Here is a 24590-nt window from a genome sequence, read left to right on the forward strand (position 1 = left end):
GAAAAGAAAACCTAGACAAGTTAAAGTAAAATTTTTGAGAAGAGAGGGAAGAACATTATTACGAGGAAAGAGACTATAACTGTCCCCTTTTAGATTAAATCAAAGAATAGGTTCATTATTTTTCCCTGTGGCAATTTAATTCACATTTTGCACTGTTCAGGTAGAAGCATATTAATGGCAAATTACAGAAAGCAAGTCATTGTAATGCAGTGAATAGTTAATTCCATTGTTGAAATGTACTGGTGATTCTCAGTCAGGGATAAATGACGTTTCCTTTCCTATGCATAAGGAAAAATCCTCAGTGCAGTGAGGAACCTGATGAAAGTTAGAGCTGCTCTATCTTCTTAGAACTCAAATCCTCATCTGAATGGCTCATGGCCACTGCTTCTGCCAACCAAGCCTGTTAAAAAATAATAAAAAAAATTCACAAAGGACAAGTGCTGTTTTTCTATGTCATGCTGGTTGTTTAGTTCATTTGTCAGTACTCTGTGCTTATTGTTTTCACCAATTTCCCTGTACATTTAGCAAAATGGTCCTAACACGTTAGTGGTTATGGGATCAACCAAACCACCGTCAGTTTCTGGGTTCTGCACACATTCACAGAGTGAGGGGGAGTAGAGCATTCAAAAGGACTAAGATAATTGAACTAAAAATTTTCATGGACACTGTAAAATCAAGGACAAGTACCAAATTCAGATTTTTTTGATGGAAAGTAGTTTCAGGTTGATGGGTTTTGTTAAACCCACGGTTTCCTGCTCTTTTCCAATACTGGAGATTAGTGTGTTGCAGGGAGTAACGTTCAGGTTCACAAAGACAATGAAAACTAAAAGCTTTCCTCTAGTTCCTCTGCAAGGCAATGGCATTTGATTCTGAAGAAGGAAGGGAGGTCAGTGACAACAGGAAACAAGCAAACTGATTTTACCTTCCCGATGTCATTCAGGTGTTATTTGGCATTAAGCACAGCACAGCCCTTCAGATGGCCAAAGTAGCTGTTCCAGTCACCAAAGATATCTTTCCAAGAAGCTAATAATTTTTAAAAAGTTACAGCCCTTGGGACCCATAAATATTTTCTTCTTTCTGCCGTACTACTACACTGGCAATTATAAGGAGCTATATGTAAGTATACTTTTAATCCCTTTGAGCTAATAAAAGCTCTTACTTTTCTGAATCTCAGTAGCCAGTAGGACTCTTTTCCTTCACCTCATTGTCCTCTTGATAGTTTCCCAGAAGTTCTGACTGGACCAAAAATACAGAAAAACTGGAGGGTTGTTGAATAAGGTGGGGTTTGTTGTACAGAAGCACTGTACAACAAATTTTTAGTAAACATGAATTTGTAGTAACTTGACTTGTGGGTTAATTCAATATCTTGAGGTATGTTAGTAACAGTGAAGCGAAATCTAAAGCTAATGGCAACTTTTATATTTCTCATCAGTCCACTTTTCCCATATTTATGTTCCTTTGTTTCCATTCTTTCACTTTCTGGAAATGTTTTGAAGCATATTTGTGCTTGGAAAAGCTTCAATATTGCTCTATTGACTTCATGGGTACATACCAAGTATAGGAACAAAATAGCTTAGGAAAGTTTTCTGTTGTCTTGGCAAATTCAAAAATGTCAATTACTAAAAATGTTTAAATATTTTTCCTTAACAATTAGGCTTTAATTCAAAAGATGTTGAAGTATTATCATATTACTGGAAATGGAGACAAAAACATTCTTTAGATAGTACAACTAGAGCTGATATTTCCATCTGTTCTGCTGCAGAAAGAAACTCATTCCAGAGTGGAGGATTTACTGCTTTTCAGGAAAAGATCAGGTCACAAAAATGCCTCAGAGGCTAATCTCATGGGTTGATTCATTTATTCCTCCCTAGTAGTGGCAGGTCAAACCTGCTTTGTGTAAAACTCAGAAGTATAGGATAAGTCTTTGTTTTGACTTCCACCTCCACAAATTAGGCTTTGAAAATGAGTTTGTTTTCTTTCTCCATTAAGATTCTTCCACAGGAGTCTGGCTGACTCTCCTGTTCTCAAGGCAAAAATACAAGGAAAATACTACAGATCTAAGAGCTAACAGTAATTCCCTCTCTTGCTGAGAGGACTCCCAGGAATCGTCCCTTATACAGGCTCCTTGATATCTGTCAGACTCTCTCACAGCTAAAGCAGACCTCCATTATTTTTGTCTTTATTCACTCACACTGTAAAAACCTCAAAAGGCAGTTTTTCCTACCCTGTTTTGAGTTGCATGTGGTGTACTTTTTAATTATACCCTCAGTATACCTTTACACATCTTGTGTACCACAGAGATATCTCCAGGTTTACTGCATTCTGCCTTACTATATGGTAGTCAAAATTCTCTGTTAACTTTCTTGTCAGTTTTCCTGTCACATCACTCTGAAGTTCCTGTGTGAATTCAGTGTGACTATTCACAGAAAATGGTACTGCTCAGCCTGAGTAAAGACTAGCAAACTTTGACAATAGTAATTAGAGTAGTCCATTTACTACTGCAATTTTGAGAAGCCTGTCTGGATTTCATGGACACTGCTGTGCTGTGTTGTGCCATTTCAGATATCCCACTTTCAGTAGGCTTCAGTAACTCTTCATTTAGTAGTCTGGCTGTCAAGAAAAAAAGCCCAAACAAACATAACTCATGTGCAGAACAATTTATGCAGAAAAGTTGCTATGCAAATTGGAAACTCTTCAATTACCATGTATTGCATCTGTATATACCACCTACACACACATATATATGTACAAAATACTTTGCTCTATATCTACTGGACTTTCGATAAGTAATTTCAAAAACTGGCAAGGAAAATTTAATGCAGTTTCTGTGTGATTCACCCTACCCCTCATTCATCACAGATTGCTCCTGCTGGAGGGTCAATCACCAGTGAAAGACTGCGGGATTTGACAGGGTTTTTTAAACATATTTTCATTTTTTCTTGTTAGTCTTTCATAGCATAATGTGGAGAACTGGGGTGGAGGGGTGGGGGAAGATTTTTACACCTTTTAAATAACTTGGGTTTCAAGATGAAAATGCCCCTCCCAAGCAAGCTCTGAATCTTCTCTGCTTAGAAATAATAGCTAATAACAGCAAGAAAATCAAGACACTCCTTTCCATGAGAATAAAAACTTGGTATCAATCCACTGCAGATGGAAGGGGAACTGGAGTCCAGATATGAAAGAGAAAAGAAGATAAAATTTTGAAAATTGCCATCTTTTTCTATTTTATATAATTTGAAATCCGACCCTGTACTTATAAAATCCAATGAATTCAAAAGATATGGCCAGACTGTGGACATTCATATTCTTCCTCTTGTCCAGTTGGTGAAAACTTTTTTGTGAAAATAACTTCTCCATAAAAAATACATTTGCTACCCAAAGAAGATTAATTTTTCATTTTGTCTTTCTTTTCTCTTTCTTTTTTTTTCTTTTTAATATGAGTTTTCTAGTCCCAGTTCGCAGAGATTGTTGTCTGGACTTTATTCACCATCCATCTTCAATGTCAGATAGCACTGACTGGTAATATGAGCAGTAATAAAAACAGGAGTAACATTTTATTTTTTTTTTTGTTCCATCTCATATGTGTCTATATTTTGGTTGCTAAAGTAAGTATATTGCATAAACAAAAAGTTAGCAGTTTCATGTTTCTGCAAGTTTTGTGTAAATTGATTTGTTAAAAGAACCAATATTATTTTACTGTATTTTACCTTCTGGTACAACTTCTCATGATATCATGTAATGTTAAACATTACAGTCTTAACTATGGATCATTTAATGCAAATATTGCTACTTAGGGTGATGGGCACATTTTTAAGAAAGCATATATCAAAATGAAACTGGCAATTTTACAGCTATTACATTGCATTATCTCAAGAAATAGAACACAATGAAATTACTTTTTTTTCCCATAGATTTGAATTATATTTTTTAAAGTCCTGACAACTCTACAGACAGTAGAGTTATTTTAGTTTTACAAGAACAATTGGGTTTTGCAAAAAAACACACACAAATACAGTCACAATAGGAAGCTTTGTTCTGCACAGAGATATTTTTTCATACTCCTGTTGCGCTCAGCACGTTTGCACCCATGTGCCTTTTCTCCCTACTTGTTTGAATCAGTGTGAGTAGTGTCAATCCATGCTCAGGACTTGCATGATCCTTGAGCAAATCGTCATGCTTGACTTAACTTGCCCACATTGCAGCAAATTCTCCTTTCAATGTAGAGGCCATGTTTGGGAGAACTAGAGTGGGGTTGGTACAATAGCTGTATCTGTGCTTTAATCTGACCTGGCCACCTGCACTGTGAAACACTGAGGCTAAAGATAAGCATGCCCTGGAAGTTTGTTGTGTATATTTCTAAAGTGGCATAGTTTTTAAAATTCTGGGCCAAGACTCTCATAGATCATCAAAATTTTGAATCCCTGCACTCAGATAAAACTTTACATTCACTCCTCTAAAAAATAACTGACACTCATTCAGCATCTTTAGCACTTTACTTGTCTTATGATCTGCAAACTGACACACATTTGTTTTATACCTGGATGTTTGGTCAAACAGAAAGAAAATCATTGAGTCCACAAACACCAGTTCGGACATGTTCCCCAGGCTATTCTGGATTTAAAAAGAAATAATAACAATGAAAATGTTTCTTTCCCTAAAAGATCCTTCTCCCATCCCAACTGTACATACAATTTCCAGTGCAGGGAGTCCAGTCTACCATGAGATCAGAAGTTCTAAGTGCTGCAGTCCAGCAACCACTGACAGGTGTGAAATCTCAGAGTGATGAGTTTGAAGAGAGACAACAAATTTAGTAGGTTAGCATCACGAAGCATGTACCTTTAAAGCAATTCAAACTGATAAATGGCTTGCCTGTCCTTCATTTAACAGAAAATGTCCAGTCTTATTCAATAATTTCTCATTTTGAATTACATTATTCACTTTCTGTGCCAAATGACACCCTTTTTAAAAGCAGTAGAATTGCAGTTACACAATTTAAATTCAGATACTTATTAAAAATGGAGAACCATTTCAACACTTTTCTCAGAATACACTTTAAAATGTCCTTTGTCTTAAAAAAATAAACCTGGGGAATTGTCAGGGCAGATCAGTTTTTGTAAACAAAGTTATTAGAAGCTAAATAAAAGCTCTATAAAGAAATTTGGCTGAACTGGAAAGGTTTTACGCCTGTAATTAATTCTGAAGGCTGCAACATGGCTCTGTAGGAAAAAAAAAAAAAAAAAAGAAAAGGGCAAAAGAAGAGAGACCCAAAAGCTTGTCCAATAAGCTGAAAATAACAGCTTTGCCACCAAGTTAGGCAAGTAAGAAGGTTAAATATCACAACAGGAAAAAGCTGTCTAAACTACCAGACAATTTTAGCAGAAAGTCCTCAGGGAATATTTGTAAAGGGCATGTCAAGCAAAAATAACTTCTTCACAGAGGAGGACATACTGCAGAGAAAACAATGGAGGGAAGAAAGAAAGAAGGCACAAATGCCCTCATTAGCTCCCTCCAGGAAGTAGGAGGGTTCTGGGACTTTGGGTTCAGTTCTTGCTTACTTTGTCGGTGGCATGGGGGGCAGGAATCACTTTGATGTATAGACAGGAAAGTCAAATATGCTTTCTTTCCTTATACAATATTACTAAAATATCATTATTTTGTCATATCTTTTTCAGACAAGATTCTAAAACCTGTCAGCAAGGTAAAAAGGAGCATTGCTCAGAAAATAGAGAAGACATTGACTGGGAAAGATCCCTTTGCAGAAATAAATTCTCTCAGGGCATGAGACAAAGATGAATTAGTTGCATTTTTCAACTTCGGACTCATTTGGCAGTTTACTAATACAAGAAAAGAAGAAATAAAGGTGGTGGGGGGAAAAGGAATAATATTAGTCCTGGGAAAGTAACACTTTGGAAGAGCCATTTCTGTTGGAAAAGCTGTTTCCTTAAAATGGACTATACAGATAATATAATTACTTATATTACAGCAAGAAAGAGAGTTTTGATTTTAAATAAAAGTGAATAACACATGTAAGTCTTCATTTAGTGGGTTGTTGCCATATGGAGACCAACAGTAGGTGATTTTTCAAAGAGATGGACTGTATGAAAGGGAATTATTAAAAACAACAGCTTCTTTCTTTTCTGAGGCGTCTGAAGTATATAGCAAACCTTAATAAAGATTCACAAGTCTGGGAGAAGCCCCATGTTTGTCAGAAATTACATGAGTGATGCAGAGCCCTGGTGTCTAAATACTGAAGTATCACAATGACATACTCCAAGTTGATGAATCAAAATAAAATCAATGATAAAATGCCAAAGGAAAGGTTTCCAGTGAAGATATTTGAATAATTATTTCAGTGTGGCTGCAGTGAAGTCAGTTGGCACAACCTCAGAAAATCCCTTTCTGAAATGACATACTGACCAAAAGCACTTACAGGGTCCTTACTGTGCATATTTTATGATAGAGAATATTATGAAAACCTGAATAAATTACCATTAATAATCTTTAATAAGCTATTAAAAATTATAGCAAATCTTTCTGAACACTATTTCTTCATACTTGGTAAGGAAAGCCTACACAAAACCTTTACAAAAAACTGCCAGCTCTCTGCAGTGTTCCTGTGAGATAATTACTGAAATATTACAGTTGAGATTAACTTTTAGAGTTTCTTTGCATCCATTGTACACTCCTCTTCCCACTCAGCAGGTTTTTGTCCCGTCCATATGCTGTGTTCCTTTACATGAGAATACCCTGGGTATGTGCATTCAGATGAGTAAAATTTTAGCTTACTCCTGTACTTACACAGGAGAGTTTTTCCTGCATTTATAGCCAATGAGAATGATGTCTCTTTCCATGCAGTTTTTGGAATCCACTGAAAGCATATAGTGTGTACAGTTAGTGGTATTCAGAGGCCAGGGAAGTCAACGGCTTTGGCTACTAACATGAGAACAATTCAACAACATTCAAGCAGTCATGGTTCAGCTCAGTGAAGGAAAGAAAGACATGACAAGAAAATCATTACAGTTTCCTATAATCAGGTAGATGCAGATAGTTTTGTTGGCATGTGGTGAAAGGCTATTTAGGGGCAGGCTATATGTGCCTTCTTCATGGCATTTATTATGCAGTTTGTCAGATGATATTGTGCTGTAGCTGTATCCCAGAGTGGTCTATTTTGGACTTCCAAATGCAGTGTTGCAGATGTAATGAAGAAAACAAAATATTCTGCAGTGAAACAGCCACAGACCCTAATGAAATGTGGCACATTAATTTCTGAGCTATGAAATTATATAATCCCAGTGGATTTACATTTCAAACTCAAGGATCCCAACGAGGACAAAACAGTCATTTCTGTGAAAAGTCTGTTTACTTCATGTTGTGAAGTTTGTGGCTGGGTTTCGCCTCATATAATGGTCTCTAGGAGAAACCTCTTGAAAAACTAGGGCTCAGGAATTATTGTGTGCCTTTGTCCAAGAAATGTCAACCTTGTTGCTTTATGAAACGGGTCAAGAACTCATATAGATAGACAGACAGCTGGATGGATACACAGATCGACAGATAGGCAGAGCCCAGGTTTAACTGTTTGATTTGACAAAAAGCCCTGGAAGAAAATACAAGTAATTCATGCCTTGTCTTGTTCTTAAACTGATCAGTGGTGGTGGGGAATAAATTTAATTTCATTTTCTCAAGAATTAAATTCAGGCTCCTGTGATTAAAAACTCCCAACAGTTTAAGCTGGATGTATCCACAGCCCTATTTGTGATACTGTCATCGAGCTGTCAGCTGCCTCATTTCACACCAGGTTTATCTCAATGCATGACACACAATCACAAGAGAAGGGATTAATTCCCATTTGAGATTGTAGGTACAGCGAACACGAATGATATTACCACAAATAAGATCAACTTTCTGTCTCCCAAAGACTCCAGCAAGCCTGCCAGCCTTGAAGCATTTTGGTGGGTAAGGGCTAAGTTTTCAACACCAGAAAAAGCAGGTAGTGATTTTACCTTTAGAATATGAGCCACGCAATTGTCCCAGACCTTCTTACACCCAGGCAAACCAATTTTTCTGTCATGAGGCCAAATTGAATGTGTTTCTGAAGGAGAGGAAGAGAATCAAATTCCTCTTGTCTGAGCTGGTTCTCATTGTACTGAGTAGGTTTTCCTCAGGCATTATAATTTCCATATTTACCTGTTTTTTGTTATTGGTTCACACTGGACTATTGCAATGGAAATATAAGTACTCCAGAAAAGTGACAGCTTCACAAAGGATGTGACAGTCAGGCAATGTTTCAGGCTAACATATCAAATTACTCAGATTACATAATTACAGTATTTTTTACTTAATGTTTTTCCAGCACCAATATAAAGCAGGATGTATAATTGTGCGCAAGACTTTGGGTAGCTCCAATATTATTCAGTTGTTAAGTGTCATTCCTTAAAAACCCCCAACACATTCTTTGCAGTCTGACTTGGTCATAAGACTTATTTTGAAAACCTCTCAAAATGGTTCTTATTTTTCTAGGTATTAGACTGGAAACATAATCTAGGCATTAAAAGCAATCTACAGTGCATGGTAATGAAAGGAGAATTATTCTGTTGAGATAATGAGGTTCATTTGTCAGAAATGATAGCATAGGGAAAAGGGAAGATACCTTTGGATATCCTTGAACAATATGAACTCTATGATGAAATAAATACTTAGTTCTATGAAAATTTTGAGAAAGGATGATTAATGTAGCAGCTTACATTCCTTAATATATCAATTTTAAGTGTGGCTCTTTGAGACGTACTGACTTTACTCTTCCTTCTCACCAGAAACATGAAGTCTCCAATGCTCAGTTAAGACACAAAGGCAAGTCCTTGTTGTTTTGCAAGAATTACTCATCCTTTGTTCCCATTTTCCCCATTTCAACTTCTTAGTCAACTTCAAGTTTTTCTTTTTACTTGTTTTAATTATATTAGAAGGTAAAGAAGATTTTAAAAACTTAATCCCTTAATAAGGGCCTCTTTCAAGCACAGTAATGGGGAGTTGGTATTCTTTCTATAATATATCTCAGTAGCATTGACAATTTTTCAATACAGAGGGAAATTAAGGAAATGATATGTCAAGTGAATCTCAGTCAAAAATAAAAATAAGAATTAATAAATACTAAAAAAAATACATTAGAAATCTGGCATCTCTGTACCTTCTTTTTTGCCAAGCCTTGATTTACAATGCAAGATGTGACATATGACAAAGGAAACTATATCTATATATAATACATATATATATATATATATAGCTATCTCTTGATCTATCAATAGATATGACATATGAGATCATAGGTTGCTTCTTGGCTGTTATCTAAAAAAGCCTAGCTGAAGCTGGACCTAAAGGATATTAATCATTCATGTCAGGCACAGATCAATATACTGTGAAACACTTTCATCTTCTCCATAAAAATAATGTTCAGGTATCTTCCAGCCTGTTTGACATCTGTAAAATCTCCTAAGATAATAGCCAGGATTAGTTTTTGTCTATTTTGATTTAAACTCATGATGTACAATATGTTAATACTACCCACTGACAACAGTGAATGAAATATTTGCTTATTAATTATGAATGGAAATATGATGCCTGTGAGATCACTAGTAAAAAGCCAAAAGCCCAGGATTAAAGTGCAGGAACAAATGCTAATGCTTGAGATGGAGACTGGGTCTTGATCCATGTGTCTGTAACTCAGACGAGGAATTTGAAAATTGCCTTATGGCTAAAAGTTATGGGAAGAAACTTGAAATTATAAAATTAAAATTATCTGCTTTTCATCTACAGATATTAACCCAGGGAAAAAAAAAACACTTAAAGACCTGTACATTTAGTGTTCAATGTCTGCTGCTTCTATTAAAGCCATTTGGAATCAGAGCCACTCATTGTGCTAAAAATCAAATCCATGGTGCCGCTGATTTTCAAACTATTTAGCAGATCCACTCATTGCCTCTAAACATAAATAATAAGTAATTTCTCTGCCATTTAACAGATGGAAAAGTTGAAATATAAAGAAGACCAGATCCAGAGAAGAATCTTTCTAAGTGCAAAGTAGAAGAAAAATGTTAAACACAACTATTCTCTCCTGTTAGAAAATATAACTGTTTTAAAAACTGTGTCATATGTTTTGCTGGGTTTTTAACATTATGTCAGATCAAAAGAAGTGAGGGAATGCAGTATCCTGGCTTAGACATATCCAGAGTTGTGAAGGTTTGTCTCACTTGTACTAGTTTTAAGCACTAGCTAGATGCACACAGAAACATTCCATTTCCAACAGAATGAACATCTTCTCTTTCACTGAGGCTGAGATTTCAATTGTGCTGCAATGTACACTGATTGGTTCTCAATAGAGATGAATATTCTTGTCTAGACTTGTAGTTTAGTGTCTTGCTTCAAACAGCACTTGGCTTTTGCCTCTTTAAATACGCTTTCTTCTCCTCTCCATTAGCCTCTTGAACAGTTACTGTGTTGGTCTTGGCATGTTCCCTCTCGCCAGGTGTGACCCTGACAGCTCCGCAGCGCCCATGACTTCAAATACAACTCCCACTTTCAAGGACTTCACATTTTCACATTAACTCATTATACTTGCGTGGGAGAGGACACTTTCCCTAGCAGCATCCTGCAATGAGAAGGTCAATGCAACTTCCATGGAGCATCCACCTGATGGCTTCAGCATCACAACTCACCCCAGCAGGTTCCTCTTTGAAACTCTCCTCTGCTGAGAATCCAAGGAATTAGCCTTTGGGCTGCTGGGGTCGTAGAGTTGGCAAGTCGATCGATAGTACAGCACTGTTTTATGCTATAGTCCAACTTTTTACTCTGTACATTGTAAAGCAGCCTAGGGACCTAGACCATGCCTAAGGACTCCAAATGCTTCAGTAATAAAAGCATCAAGAATTATTTATAGTAAGCTTCACCCAGCAAAAAAATAAATGTGCTGAAGTAGCCATGTGGAGGGAAGACATGAAGCCATGAGATTTTCAGGTCTCTGCACATCATTCCAAAATGTCTCTCTTGAATGGTTTACCCTGTGAGATATACTACTCCTTAGAGAAGAACCTTGTCCATTATGAAAGGGTTTCATCACACTTTTAAAATGAACATTTAAGAATTTTTTTTTTTTTCAAAATTTTTATATATCTCAATATGGGCAAATCCTGACCACAATGCCCTCTTATTTCTTCAGATTTTTACAACTGTGCTGTTAGAAAAGACCTCTGATGGTAGTACATCTTGATTTCAAAGCTCCATTTGCAAGAAAATAAATCCAAAATTATGCCAAAAAATGCCAAATTTTCTAGGGATAATGGAGAATGTTCTTTGACTAAAATTAGTTTTTTGTTGCTCTGTCTCTACCCCCCTATATATATATGCCTCATGGCACCTATTGTCATACTAATATGGTCATGCAACATTTCATTGCTTGATTGCAATTTTTTTAATAAGATCATTTATTTTTATTACTGATCATTCAAATAGAATTTATAGCTTATATTCCACGCATCATACCCAAACACACTTGCCCCCAAAGGTAAAAAATCTTGAAATGGGTATAAAAATTGAATTACATCCATACGTTTTTATTCTGTTCCAGCTCTTTTCCTACTGTTCTACAATTAAATTCCACATGGAATATATTATTGAAGGAATAAATCTTACAATGTTTAATCTAACGAGATTCACAGAAATAAATCACTAAGGAAACAGCGAAACATCTTCCAATGAATGCATAATAGAAAAGATAACTCCTCAGATTAATGGATAGGTCCATAAAAATGTTTTACTTATTTTAACATGAAAAAATAATTTTCATGTCATAGACCTGACTTGGCCTGCCTGGGTGCCAGCACATGTGCTGTGGCTGTTGCTGGCTGCTCAAGGAAGCTGAAAAACTGGTGGTAAAATAAATATCTGAGCTTATGGTGTGCTTACAGTCGCAGCAGCACTGACGAGGCACGTTCAGGGCCGAGAGAGTGGCATTGATCATGGGAACACACAAAGATAACCGGTGACTTCCTCAGGCCCCCGCCCAGAAAAGCTCTTAAGCACCATTAACCTGCAGATACCTGAGTGATGTTATTGAAATCAGTGGATTTTCCATCACGTTTGTACAGAGTTGTACTGAATTTGCATTGAAATCCTCATAACTTTGAAACTTTCAGCATGCAAATGGCAAAGCAGATGATCGGTAAAGGTGGAAAAAGTAATGTTGGAGCAGTGCAACAGCTGTAGACAGAGGATAACATTCCCATTCCTGCCCTTCTGCAGGACTGGAGGACCAGGGGGACCATGAGTCTGTTCGTTATATTTCTATAACAGATGCACAACCATTAAAGTGGCACTGTAAAATCAAAACCAGCAATTGAAGTACCTGCATTTATGAAGAGGGATGAGTGAGGACAGAGGTTAAGGAAATCACTTCTGACCTTGATCTATTGGTCTGACTTTGATCCATTACTCTGAAAGAATAATTAAAAGCATGAAGGTAAATGACAAATAGAAGAAAAAGCAACAGTACTGTACAGAAAGAAGTATGTAGTCAGATGAACCAAACTAATTTTCATTATGTTAACTGTGTGACAGAAATACAGTAACTTACCTGCATCTGAATTTCATGGAGCATTTGATATGATCCTACAAGACAAATTTTAAATGGGGGCTAATTGAAAAACAAAAGGAGTACAAAGAATAGCAAAAATGAAGTGTCTAAGGGAAAGTAGCAGATGAGGGGAAATGTTGAAAACTAATTTGCCAAGGACTGTTTCCATGATGACTTGGTTATGCTGTGGCTTTCCTTAACCTCCATGTACTTCATCAGCACAATAATATCAGTCTGAGATTTGCTGATGACACAAAGGTGAGAGGCATCACCAATACTGACAATAATCACTGTGGTACACTGACTGCACAGCCCTGAGGAATGACAGCATAGATTTGGGGAGTGAAGTGCAAGTTCAACCACATGGTGTTCAACAGTACACATTTCTGTTGTAAAATGGATCTTATCAGTTGGAAGTGACAAAAGTGGTAAAGGTCTGGGAACAGTAGCTCAAGGAGGGTCTGCAGATCATGGGATGACTATGAACCTCAACATCAGCCATGAAAGTGTCAATGTGGAACACAGAAACACAGGTAGTATGTCCTCTTCAACACAGACTGAGAGTAAAGGTGAGTTTTCACAGGAAATTGTACAGAAGAAAATATTAGAGCGATCAGAGGGATGAAGAACTCATCTAAAAATGGGAGAAATGCAGGAAAATTCAGATTGAAAGAGGACGTGATTATTTTCTACAGAAAAAGGTGAACATAAACCCCTACTAACCTAAAAAAAACCCATGCAGGTAAATGAAAAAAAAAAAATTAATATTATTTTTCTAACTATATTTATTCTGGAAATTAGTGAAAAAAACCACAACACCTAAAGATCAAAGCAACAAGACACAGTCTTCCCATTTGAGTAAGAGTAAACAAGTTCTACTTTTTAAAGGACTTTTTGAGCTGTTTATATAAAGGCTTATATCATGGGGTTGTCTGGATTTAGGGATTTAAGAATTCAGTGTTAGTCTCGTGTGTCTCAAGAAAGTACTGTGAGATAGACTGAGATAGACATGCTACAATCCACCTGCTTATCAGATCACTGGGTTTGTTGCAATATTTAAAGGCCATATGGTTTTTCAGAATGATGTCACTGCAGGAGGAACATCCTAGGAAAGTGTAAAATAAACTACTATCTGGAAAATGCCTGGAATTGTTTGTTTAATTTTTCAAGTGTGAATGAAGCAAAGAAAGACATTTTGCCTATGAATTTCAAATTATTCAGTTGTCTTCTGGCACAAACCTGTAAGGGTTTTCTTCAGATAGGAATTTGTTACTGCAACAAAAGGAAAATTTACATCAGATTATTTTTTGTGTGTGTGTTTTAGGAGTTTTCTCTTTGTGTATGACTAGATTGAAGAGGTAAATCACAGTAGATATTACTTATAATAAAATGTTTCAGGAATAAGAATGAAACATTTCACTTTTATTTCAGTAACAATATAATCATAACTTCCATTACACATGATTTCAATTATTAGTGCAATTAATATGAAATATTATATGAAGATCCATGTAGATATAAAAGCCTACTCCACACTGTGCAGAGGTAGACATGATCAGCAACTAGAATGCTCACAGGCTTGATTTTTGCATTTTTATTTCTATAATTACAGGTTTACACAACTTACAGGACATCTATTTATACACACAACATGACGTTGCCAAGCAAGTCAGAGCTGAGAGGTGGCTGCACGGGCCATGATTAGATGGGTAGTGCTTTGGAAATGTCATGGATGGATTTCTACGAGCTTCATTGAAATAAAACTGAATGAATAATTCTTACCAATCATTTCAACAACTTTGAGTAACACAGGCTTTACAGAATGTAGGAGATGTATCTGGGGAGTCTGAACAGAGCAGGCTTTCCTAGGGTAGGTGATTACCTGCCATTATTGGGTGATAAAAAGTGGAATTGCTCTCGTTTCTTACCTGTTCATGTACCCTGAGTTTAAAGACATGAATTAATTTCACCTCTATTTTGCCTCTTTGTATAAGAATTGGTGATAATCACATTGTCATTAAGGAACTTAAGAAGTTATTATTTACTTTTGTTTAGCTGACCCAATGAAGAGTGGTGCCCATATTGCTATTTTGGACAGAATTATTTCAGATGTTCATTTCTCTGTTCTTTTTTTTTTCCTTTTAATAAGCATTGACAAAACCTCTCATTCTGGTAGATTTGCTCTCTAAACACTGTGTGGTTCTGGTTGTGTTTCCTAAGGAAGGGGGCAAGAAGGAGACCTAAAACTGTTGGTTTTTTTTTTCCCAATAAAACAACTCATCCTCACGCCATAAAGTCTGCTGTTGCAAAATATGCTGTCTAGAATTTTGTGGATTGAAATTCATTGTCTCAGCAAGAAACACTTCCACACTGCGCCTTGTGCAACATTGTTACTAACAATAATGAGAATATAAGTAAGCAAATACCACTACATCAATAAAGAACCAAAGTCAAATACATGTTTCCTATTCATACTGCATGTAGAAGATAAATACACGAATTTAAAACAAATAGTTTCATAGTAATTTTGAACTGACATAAAACGTCAGAACTGGTGGTATTTAGGAATAAAAAGAATAACATCTTTGAAGTTTTAGTATCATAGATTATTGCAGAACAAAGAGCTCAGATGAAATCCGAGTCTGGTAGTAGTAGTAGTACACTTGACATCTTTTCCCTTTATGTCTGGTGGTTTGATACATTATATCATATGTTAAAGTTTATAAAAAGAGATGGAATGAAAAATAAAAACATATCCTAAACCTAATATAGCAAGCCTTAAAGACTTCGTATGATTTCAATATTAAATTTCGTTTTTGATTAAAGTGTCTTGGACCTCTGGGAAATTAAAAAGTCATGTTTCTGAGGGATTTGTAATGCCTTCTGACATTTAAACTGATAGAGTGCATAAGACAATGTTTTAGAAGTAGGTAATCAACTGTTGACTTCAAATAAGACTCCAACCTCAGACTTGTTCTTATTCACAGATTTTCTGGGCTGTAGAAGCAGTATTTTCATCAGTGGGTAATTCTTGTAGGCTTAGTATTTTCAGTCTTGAGCTCACTTGTTTCTCATGTTGTTTGATACTACTGTTCCTCTTTGTCCAGTTACCTGTTGACATTAAACACTTCTTTGGACCAAGTCTTACTGTAGAATGAGTAAGGACTTCATTGGAACATTCCTTGGAGGATTTGTTTGTACGTATATCTTTGGTTGGAGCAGCATCCTTGTGAATACTGAATTACACTTTGCTTCTTCTTGTCAATTCCAGACTTTAATATTTTACTTCTTTCAAATTCCTCTTTTTTAACAGCTGACATTAATCTTGGATCAATAAAAAGGATGGTTCACCCCAGTGGTTTTCTCCTGATCACTGATCTTTTCTTCACAAACACAGAACTTTTTCTGTTCCTGGAAATACGGGGTGCAATTGCTCAGTTTGCCTTTAAGAACTGAGGCTATTTGGTCCCTGAGGTAAAAAAACAATTAAATATGTACTTTAGACTTAATTGACTGAGTGAAAACAAAGTGACTATTGTATTGTATTGAATAGTGAAGTTTAAACATGTCAGTGTTCACTTGGCATAGAGCTTTGGTTACGCTCTTGGCACACCACAGCAATGCCATCCATGGCAGCATTTTTGGAAATAAAGTTTTCACGCACATGTTTTTACCATAAATCACTGGGATTAAAAACACTGTGGGAAATTCACTAATCCTCACATACAGGCAAAATCTGAATGAAATGAGTCTCCTGTAGAATTTTTTCTGTGGGGAGTCTTCATCTGCCTTGCACTAGAGGGGGTCAACAGCAGAATTTCACAATCTGGACTGTGCAAAGAACAAGATGATAACCAAAAAAATTAGAACCTAGTTTAATAAATTACTACCACTAATGAATATGCAAGCACAGCTTTTCTGATTTTTGAATAAGACCTTTCATATCACCTGAGATGATAGGGTCAAACCTGACAGTAAAGGTGCTGCTCTAATTTTGCTGCCAATAATGGAAAAAGCAACTGAATATCCAGATTCAGTGAAACATGAAAATAGTCCATTAATGAGTAGTTTGTTTTAGCTGTGTGTTTATACTAAACAGCTTGGAATTGTGATAATTATAATTTGCACTTGTATTAAATTTTCCATCTGAAGAGTTCAGTGTCCTTTACAAATATTCTAATAAATTTTTTAGAAACTGGTTGATCTTCACAACACCCAGTGCATAGGTAGGATGAAGGAAGCAGCTGGAGAACAGTGAGAATTGTGAATGACTTGGTGAAGTTCACAGCAGGTCAGTGAATCCTCACTTGCACACTCCTTCCTCACTGTGAGCAAGCACAGAATCTACATAACAACAATTCACAAAGTTTCCTAGAGTAACAATTAAAAAACATCCTGAAGTAAGAATGGTTTTGAGTGGGCATTTTGAATTTCTTTTCCCAGAAGATATTTAGCAGTGGAAGTAAAAATCTCAAAGGCCCAAGTGGAAGTTGAACACACATTGATTTGTTGATAAGTGGCTACCTGATGGCCTTTGAACTTTGGAAGCTAGCCAAAATCAAAATAATTCAGAAGATACCTGCTTCAGCAAAGGTGGTAAGGAACATGCCAAAAGACTGGGAGAACTTGATCAGTAGTTCCTATTTCCAAACCTTTCCCAGACAGAATTTTTATGAAGATTGAAGTCTGAAAAAACATCTTTCTTGAAGCATGTTAAATAGCATCTGACAAAAATAGAAGCTGACTTATCTAATGTAACAGACTCATTAATGAAGGATCATTAATTGCACTCATTTCACATTAATTACTGTAAGGTATATAGTCTAATGACCTTTGATTACTAAGTCTTTGTGGAGGAAGCTGAAACCTTATTAACTTTCCTCCTCCTTCCCATAAAAATGATATGAAATTAACAAAATTCTTGAATCCAACCAACTTTTACAAAGGGTATTTTAGTTCCTTCTTGTTTGTTCTCTTCACCTAAGTACCCATATTCTTGAAGGACACACTCATTCTTTTTCTATGTCTTCTCAAATCTTCCTGAGAAGATATTTTTTTCCACCTGCTTTTTCCATGTCAGAGGAACTTATCCAAAGTCGACAACGAAAACATTTATGAATGTTCCTTTTCATAACTTATTGTATACTCTAGTCATTGTAGTGAGCCTCAACAAATCCATCATGCTTTCTGCACAATTTTCTTTTTGTCCTGCCAGTACCTGCCTATACTCTTCCCTCATCAGTCAAAACTGGCTTGAATATTACATATCAAGTTCCTCTTTTAAATTTTACCTTTTCGTACACAGAGATCTTGTATTTGTTGCTGATTTTTTGTTTGTTGATGGCCATAGAAAAGCTATAGACTAGTTTAGTTATTAATTCAGTACAGATCTAAAAGTGAGTCACTAAATATTGTGTTTTTAGTGGCATGAATCCTGACATCTTCAGGCTAATTAAGTCTTAAATCTTTTTGCTTCTTATTGCCTCTTCAGTGCTGTGTCTTGACTAACTATTCAGATCAGTGAGCTCCAAAATTATTTTCCCCTTCCCTGCCTGATCTGACATATCTGCATGACCCAGGCAGCCACCTGTTATGTTTGGGGTATTTAATTTAGATGATGCCTTAGTCACTTTCTTATTATCTGACGGCAAGGAGCTCGGTTACTCCAAACTCCAGTTATGATTTGCAATATCAGAATCGCCTGTTAAGGAAAGGGGTCTTAAAACACACCATCCACAACCACCATGGGAGCGGGATCTCTGTGGAGAAGGTCCAAGCAGGCAGAGCCATTTGGTGGCACAATTTGCAAACGCTTGGTAAGATCCACCCTTGGTGCAGGAGCAATGAAAGCTTTTGCTGCGCTGTGTTGGGACACCCACCTCCTGCAGAGAGCAGAACATGTCTAGTGGCAGTGGGGTTAACTTTGGACTTCATTCTCACTGAGGTTTATGTCCTTTCTGTGGCACCTGGTGCCTAAACCTGCATTAAAAACCTCAGTCTGTATTCGGTTTACAGATACATATACTTGTAAACAATAAAATAAAGCTACAGAGTTGAAGTTCATAGAAACATGACACATAACAACACTGCAGAGAGGATAAAAACATCAATGTTTTTCAGACTCAAGTGATCAAAAAAAACCCTTCCTTCAATTCCAGCTGTGACCTTTCCACATATGTTTAGTATCCATTTTACTGGTGTAGTAAAGTAAAAGGTAACTCACTCTTTCAGCAGAAATTAAATTTTACCAGCAGAAATTAAATTTTAGAGTTGCTTTATTATGGTTTGTTTAGGTGGGGAAGGTCTCTCTTGAAAGTTTTAAGACACTCTGCAAATAGTCCCAATATGCAGCTCAGATAAACAAAGCATACTCATTCCTGAAAGGAAAAGCAAATGCAAGGATTGCTTCTGCCAACATTATCCCAACTGTACTGCAAAGGCTGCTCCACCTCGAGGTTACTGCTGAGGATGTTACAGAGGAAGGACAGAAGGGAGGCATGAGAGAGGAATTGTGCTTCTATTGTTAGCAGGCAGCATTTCCAGGTACTATTAAAAATAATTTATCTTTTTTTGTTCTCAGCAATTGCCAGATGAGATGAACATCTCATCTTTATGAGGGCTCACTAGGAGTGCTGCCTTACAATGTTGTCCAAGGCTGTTTCAATGCCATATAAATAACTGTGTAATGCAAGGTATTCAACCCAGAATTGCGAGTAATGGGAGCTTTATAAATCCAGTTCATTTTACATTTAAAAGTCTTAGGGAAAGAAATTAAGGTTCTTAAAAAGCAGATACTGACCCAGCAGTTTGGCTGATCAGGACAAACCACAGGAAGCCCCATTTCAGCTGTCTAATTAGGGGCTCAGGCCTGGAGGCTGAGGTAAAATTTAATTCCTGTGATGCCCAAAAAACTGGTACACTGTTGGTGCTATTACACATGTCAGAAAACACAGTGGAGAAGTGTGAAAGACTACCAAAAACAAGACCTCGAAATTCAGGAGTCTGGCTTCTAAAATCACTTTTTATGTGATAATGCCACGTTTCTGGAAGTGCTCAAGGCCAGGCTGGATGGGGCTTTGAGCAACCTGGTCTAGTGCCCATGGTAGGAGGGTTGGAATAAGATGATCTTTAAGGTCCAACTCAAACCATTCTACAGTTTTATGATTCTATAATATTTTCTGCTGTCTTAAGCTAGAACTGAAGAGCTAGGTATTTCAGACCAGCCACCTGCCCTGCTTGTTTTACCACAAGGGTTTTCATAGAGGTATTGCAAGAAGATTACCACTTCTAAAATTTTGCTCTTAAAGTGTATGAGAAAGTTGTCAAAATTCTTAGCTCCTTTGCAAGACAGTATATTTGCAATATATGACTGAAATTGGTCCTTTAAAAAAATGACATCTTCAGAAAATTAAAAAACCAACATTCATTACAAACTACAGTGGTGAGAATGGTTGTTGCTAATTTCTGTTTATCCCTCAAGATTGAAGCAGCTTTGTCAGGTTTCTCCAGCTGGCTGTAGTTTACCACTGTTTGTGTCTTTTGTTTTAAATCTGTAAAAGTCCTGAGATGGCTGAACTAGCAAAATGAATCCTTGATCTTATGCATGTGCACACCTCAAGTATCCCTTAGATGACAATCTGAGGACAAGGATGGCCTCTTTAATACACATCTGCTTCTGCTCACTGGAAACGCATACTAAACTCAGTTCAAGTGAGTTTGTTTGTTAGTAAAGATCAAAAAAGACATTTGCAGAGACAGCCAGGCAATAATAATGTCACTGTTGTTAATGCAGTTCCCACCCAGAACTCAGTCTTCTGCAGCCACATTCTGCTTCAGAAATGAGAATCATAAAAGAGGGAAAACAGGTCAGAAAAGCTGAAAAGGAGAACAGTGAAAAAGTAAAGAGCTACCAGGAACAAGTCCCTCTAGAAAACCGCAGGAATGAGTGTTAAATGATGTTTGTACCTGTACTCACTATATAAATGTAGCAGGATTTCTTGCTCTGAACTTGACCCCTCTAAAAAGAGCTGTGTGGAGTTCCACAATGAGCTCACTGAGTTCTTACACTTGGCCATGGTGAAGCAGGTGCTGGATATTTCTCTGGAGTGATTACACACAAATTTCAAGGGTTACAAATGCTGTGGAAGTTTCTCTACAGGATATTTCCCATTAAAAAAAGTTTTCATCGGAAGCAAATAGTTAGGACTCGTGAGAGTTTAAGCAAAGTCTCTATTTTTCATGTGATGGCACAGAAATAGAAAATATAGCACTGAATATATTCCAAAACGCAGTCAGGTGAACCAGAACTGGAGGGATTTTTATCTATGTTCTGCAAAGATCCTATCAGCAATTCAGAGTCAGAGAAAGTAACTTTATTTAACTATTCTCAGGCTGATTTAATAGACATTTCTCACTCATTTTCCTATTTATTTTTTACACTGACTTTTTTGATAAAGCAATGCTTTTTTTTTGTCTATAATGTAACTGTGTAGTAAGATTGTGCTGTTTAGAATTACAGGACTTGGCTCCTCTTTTTAAGTTATGCTGCATAACTGCTTCAGAGCAAAATGTAGCCAATAAGGTACTACACACATTTACAGTGTTCTCAGATAATTACAATATCCATATTTTGAATTAAAAGCAAACAATCCAGTCTAACAGCCAAAGACAAGCAGACAAGGATGTGGATCCATTTCAGTGAGCCATTGTGAGTCTTAGACAGAAAGGACATTTTGCAATTGTCTGCAAGTATCAAATGTTTAAAAAACATTTCAATAAGGTAATAAATGTATGAATTCTTTTTATATCATTTATAAAGAAAATGAGCCAAAGAAAAATGGGGTTTATTATCTCACTTTGCTTTGACAGTGACATTATGGGAGGAGAGCACAGCTGCCATTTATGAAAAACATAGCCTCTGATAACACATTTTATGGGTTTTGATTTTAGACTCCCATTCATGAGCATGCATAATATTTTGAGGTATCATTTTTTTACACCAATAAAAAACTCAATGTAAGATTTTATGTATGGCATTTTGTCACATGAATGGTGAAATGTTAAAATAAGATCAGCTGAAATACATACTTCATTATCTCCTCTGAAATGAATATCTGGATAATTGGCAAAGCAAAAATCCTTGTTATAAGGATTTATGAATTGAATAAAATTACCTCCTGCAACATGAATTTCTGTGACACTGAGATTTTTGCTGAAAAACATCAGGAATTATGACATGTATCCTAAGATATTTCTTTTAAGAATGACACTTTTTTTCCTATTTTCTTTTTAACACAGAAACTCCTTTCCATTCTCTCTTAACTTCCAGGTTATTAATGTTTATTTTAAAATAATCTTAAAATCTCAAATCCAACTTCTCTGTCAGTTCTTAAAGCAATGTCCTTTTCATATCATTTAATTAGTAACCCTGTTTGCCAGAACCTTTACCCTGTATTAGCTAGTACAAAATATTCAATGGGGCTGTACCTTCTGAAGTCTGTCCCTGTAACTGATACTTGCCCTTTGACTGTAAGGAAGGGGTTTTAAAAGGTGAGAAAAAGTATAAAAATTAAGCCTGCTCCAGAGAAATGTGGGGAAAGTTAGCATGGATAGTTAAGAGAAAATACACAAGTGGGCAGGTATTTCAAAATAGTCGGAAGGCCCTTTAAAGTGCTCTGACTGCACCTCAGTGCTCAGTAAGGACAAGAATTTAAGGACAGGTGCATTGCAATGACACTGATCATAATTAGGGGTTTTCAGTGGTGTGTCCATGTCAGTTAAGAATGCAGACTTCCCATGGGACCTCAAATGAGTCACTTTATCACTCCATTTTCAGCTTTAAAATGAAAATAACAATATTTTCTTTCTCTTGACATCTATCGGGAAGCTAGTCTATGGATCATGAATGTTGAATACAAAGTTTTATGCATAATCTAATCATCTGACATTTTCAGTCTAAACTTAAAATATTAAAATATGTTAGCTCTGACTCCTACAAGTAAACAGCTTTCAATAACATGAAAATACTAGGAAAGATGCCTATTTTTTGGGTATGTAACTGTCACTCTACTGCTGCTCCTGCTTTTCCTGTGGTTTCCAGTTCATGATGATACAGGACCTGACAGTCTGATATTAAGGTCATGCTTATGCAGTTCACTTTTTTCAGTGTACCAACCAACAGCATAGACAAACCACCTGCTTGTGAGTGATAATGAACTCTGTTGCTTTTTCCTTATCCTAAGGACAAGTCAGCATTTGCACTACCCAAGATCATCTCACATTTACTCTACCTCTGGTCCTTATAGGCATTTTTCTCTGAATGTCAACAAGGTAAGTCATACAGTTGCTTTTTTTTTCCACTGCATTTACACAAATGTTACCCTTGTTTCACACTATAGCATGAGCAAGAGCTCCTTCAGCTTAGCATAAATTAAATTTAGATACAGGATACAATCGTGGTACTGTAGAAATAAAGGCTTTCTAGAGAGAAAGGGGATGGTATTATTTACTCTTTGCAAGTCTTTCCCAACACAATACATCTCTGAAACCCAGAGGTCATTTATTGTGAATGTAACGAATACATTCATATCCACCAAGGGTAATAAATATTGCAAATTAAGTTGAATAATGACTACACTGTCTATTTCATTTCTACATGAGAGGCACACATGGGACTTAATGTAAGTCAGTATTTATAATGCAATATATGGTATGAGTCTCATTCAAAGTTAGAACTGCAGAAATGCCACAAACACATAAATTTATTGTTACTGCCTGAGGAACAAGTGGAAAAACAAAATCATTGCAAACAACCAATGTGCGTGGAATTCATAATGAATATCTTAATCACAAACCTGCTTTTTTAAAGTTATGAATTTTTTTTCTTGTAAGATGATCTTGGCATTTAAAAGGCTGAAGGAGAAAGGTAATGCAGTAAAGCAATTACTAGAAAAATGTTACTTGCCATGTTTCTAACTCGATTGATTGTTTCAAATGTACTCTAGCTGACATGAGTCTTCAAAATATTTCTAGAAGTAACAACCAGGGAATCAAGCATAGAATCACAACTTTTGGTGAAGAATGGATGACAGGAGGGGAAAAAAAGGCACTCGTTGCCATAAATAAGCATAAATAAATATAATCCAAAATGAGTCCTGGGCTGCTGGCATGTAAACAACTGAGTATACAATGTATACTACTTGAGTTTCTAAGATTCTTGGTGACACAAATGGAACACGTAAAAATTACAGCTCTACTGTTCCAACCAGCTACTTACGTGAAGCAGGTCTGTGACGGGATGTTTGACTTTAGATTCTTGTGGAGAATGAACAAGTAACAGCTGCAGTTGGTATAATAGCAAGTTAACTCTGGAGATAAGAATACTATAATTAGATATTAATAAAAATAGAGGAAGTCATATGTTTACAAAAGATCTAGGGATGTTATTTATCACATCAGGCAAAACTGGCATTTGTTGCATTTCCTTCCAGTGGAAATTTTGGTAGGCCACCAAGTCCACAGATATATACTTCGATTTTTTGATTCCTACCAAGTTATCCAAAGATATTGAAGAGGGCCTAAGGTTCCTTAATTGGATAGTTTGTGTTTTAGGAAGTTAAAAGCCATATTTTCTGCTCACCTGATTTCCACACGCAGGACTTTAGCAGTCCTTTGAGGACAGCAGATGTCCAGTATAAGTAGCGAGTATCTCTTGCTGGAGCCCAGTGCTCCTCCAAGAACAGAGCTATCTGTGTTTGGACAGCAGCACTGAAGCAGTAGGAACCAGAAAACATCTTGTTATTTTTTTTCTTTGATAATATTTACTCTTTACTAAATTTTTGTTCTGATTATCTGTTTAAGGTTCATGATGGCAGATTATTTCCACGGTTAGAAACACGGTAACCAATTCAAATTCTGGACTTGGCATTTTGCTCACCCCAGTGTAAAACATCTCCAGGAGGAGCTTTTTTAA

At 36.4% G+C, this 24590-nt stretch overlaps 1 long non-coding RNA gene across 3 annotated transcripts; it reads right to left on the reverse strand.

Annotated features, from left to right (window-relative positions):
• On the reverse strand, positions 1–24420 carry LOC113944366. Of its 3 annotated transcripts, none has more exons than XR_003526655.1 (4): positions 24258–24420; positions 20595–20719; positions 12392–12479; positions 1–400 (listed from the first exon to the last, which is right to left on the reverse strand). It is a non-coding gene; the product is annotated as an uncharacterized LOC113944366 (long non-coding RNA). The 3 variants fall into 3 exon arrangements; XR_003526656.1 differs by having other exon boundaries at positions 20585–20719; XR_003526657.1 differs by lacking the exon at positions 20595–20719.
• Positions 24421–24590: the final 170 nt, after the last annotated feature.

Source organism: Corapipo altera, unplaced genomic scaffold (genome assembly GCF_003945725.1).
Source record: "Corapipo altera isolate COAL_440 unplaced genomic scaffold, ASM394572v1 45, whole genome shotgun sequence".
NCBI lineage: Eukaryota > Metazoa > Chordata > Aves > Passeriformes > Pipridae > Corapipo > Corapipo altera.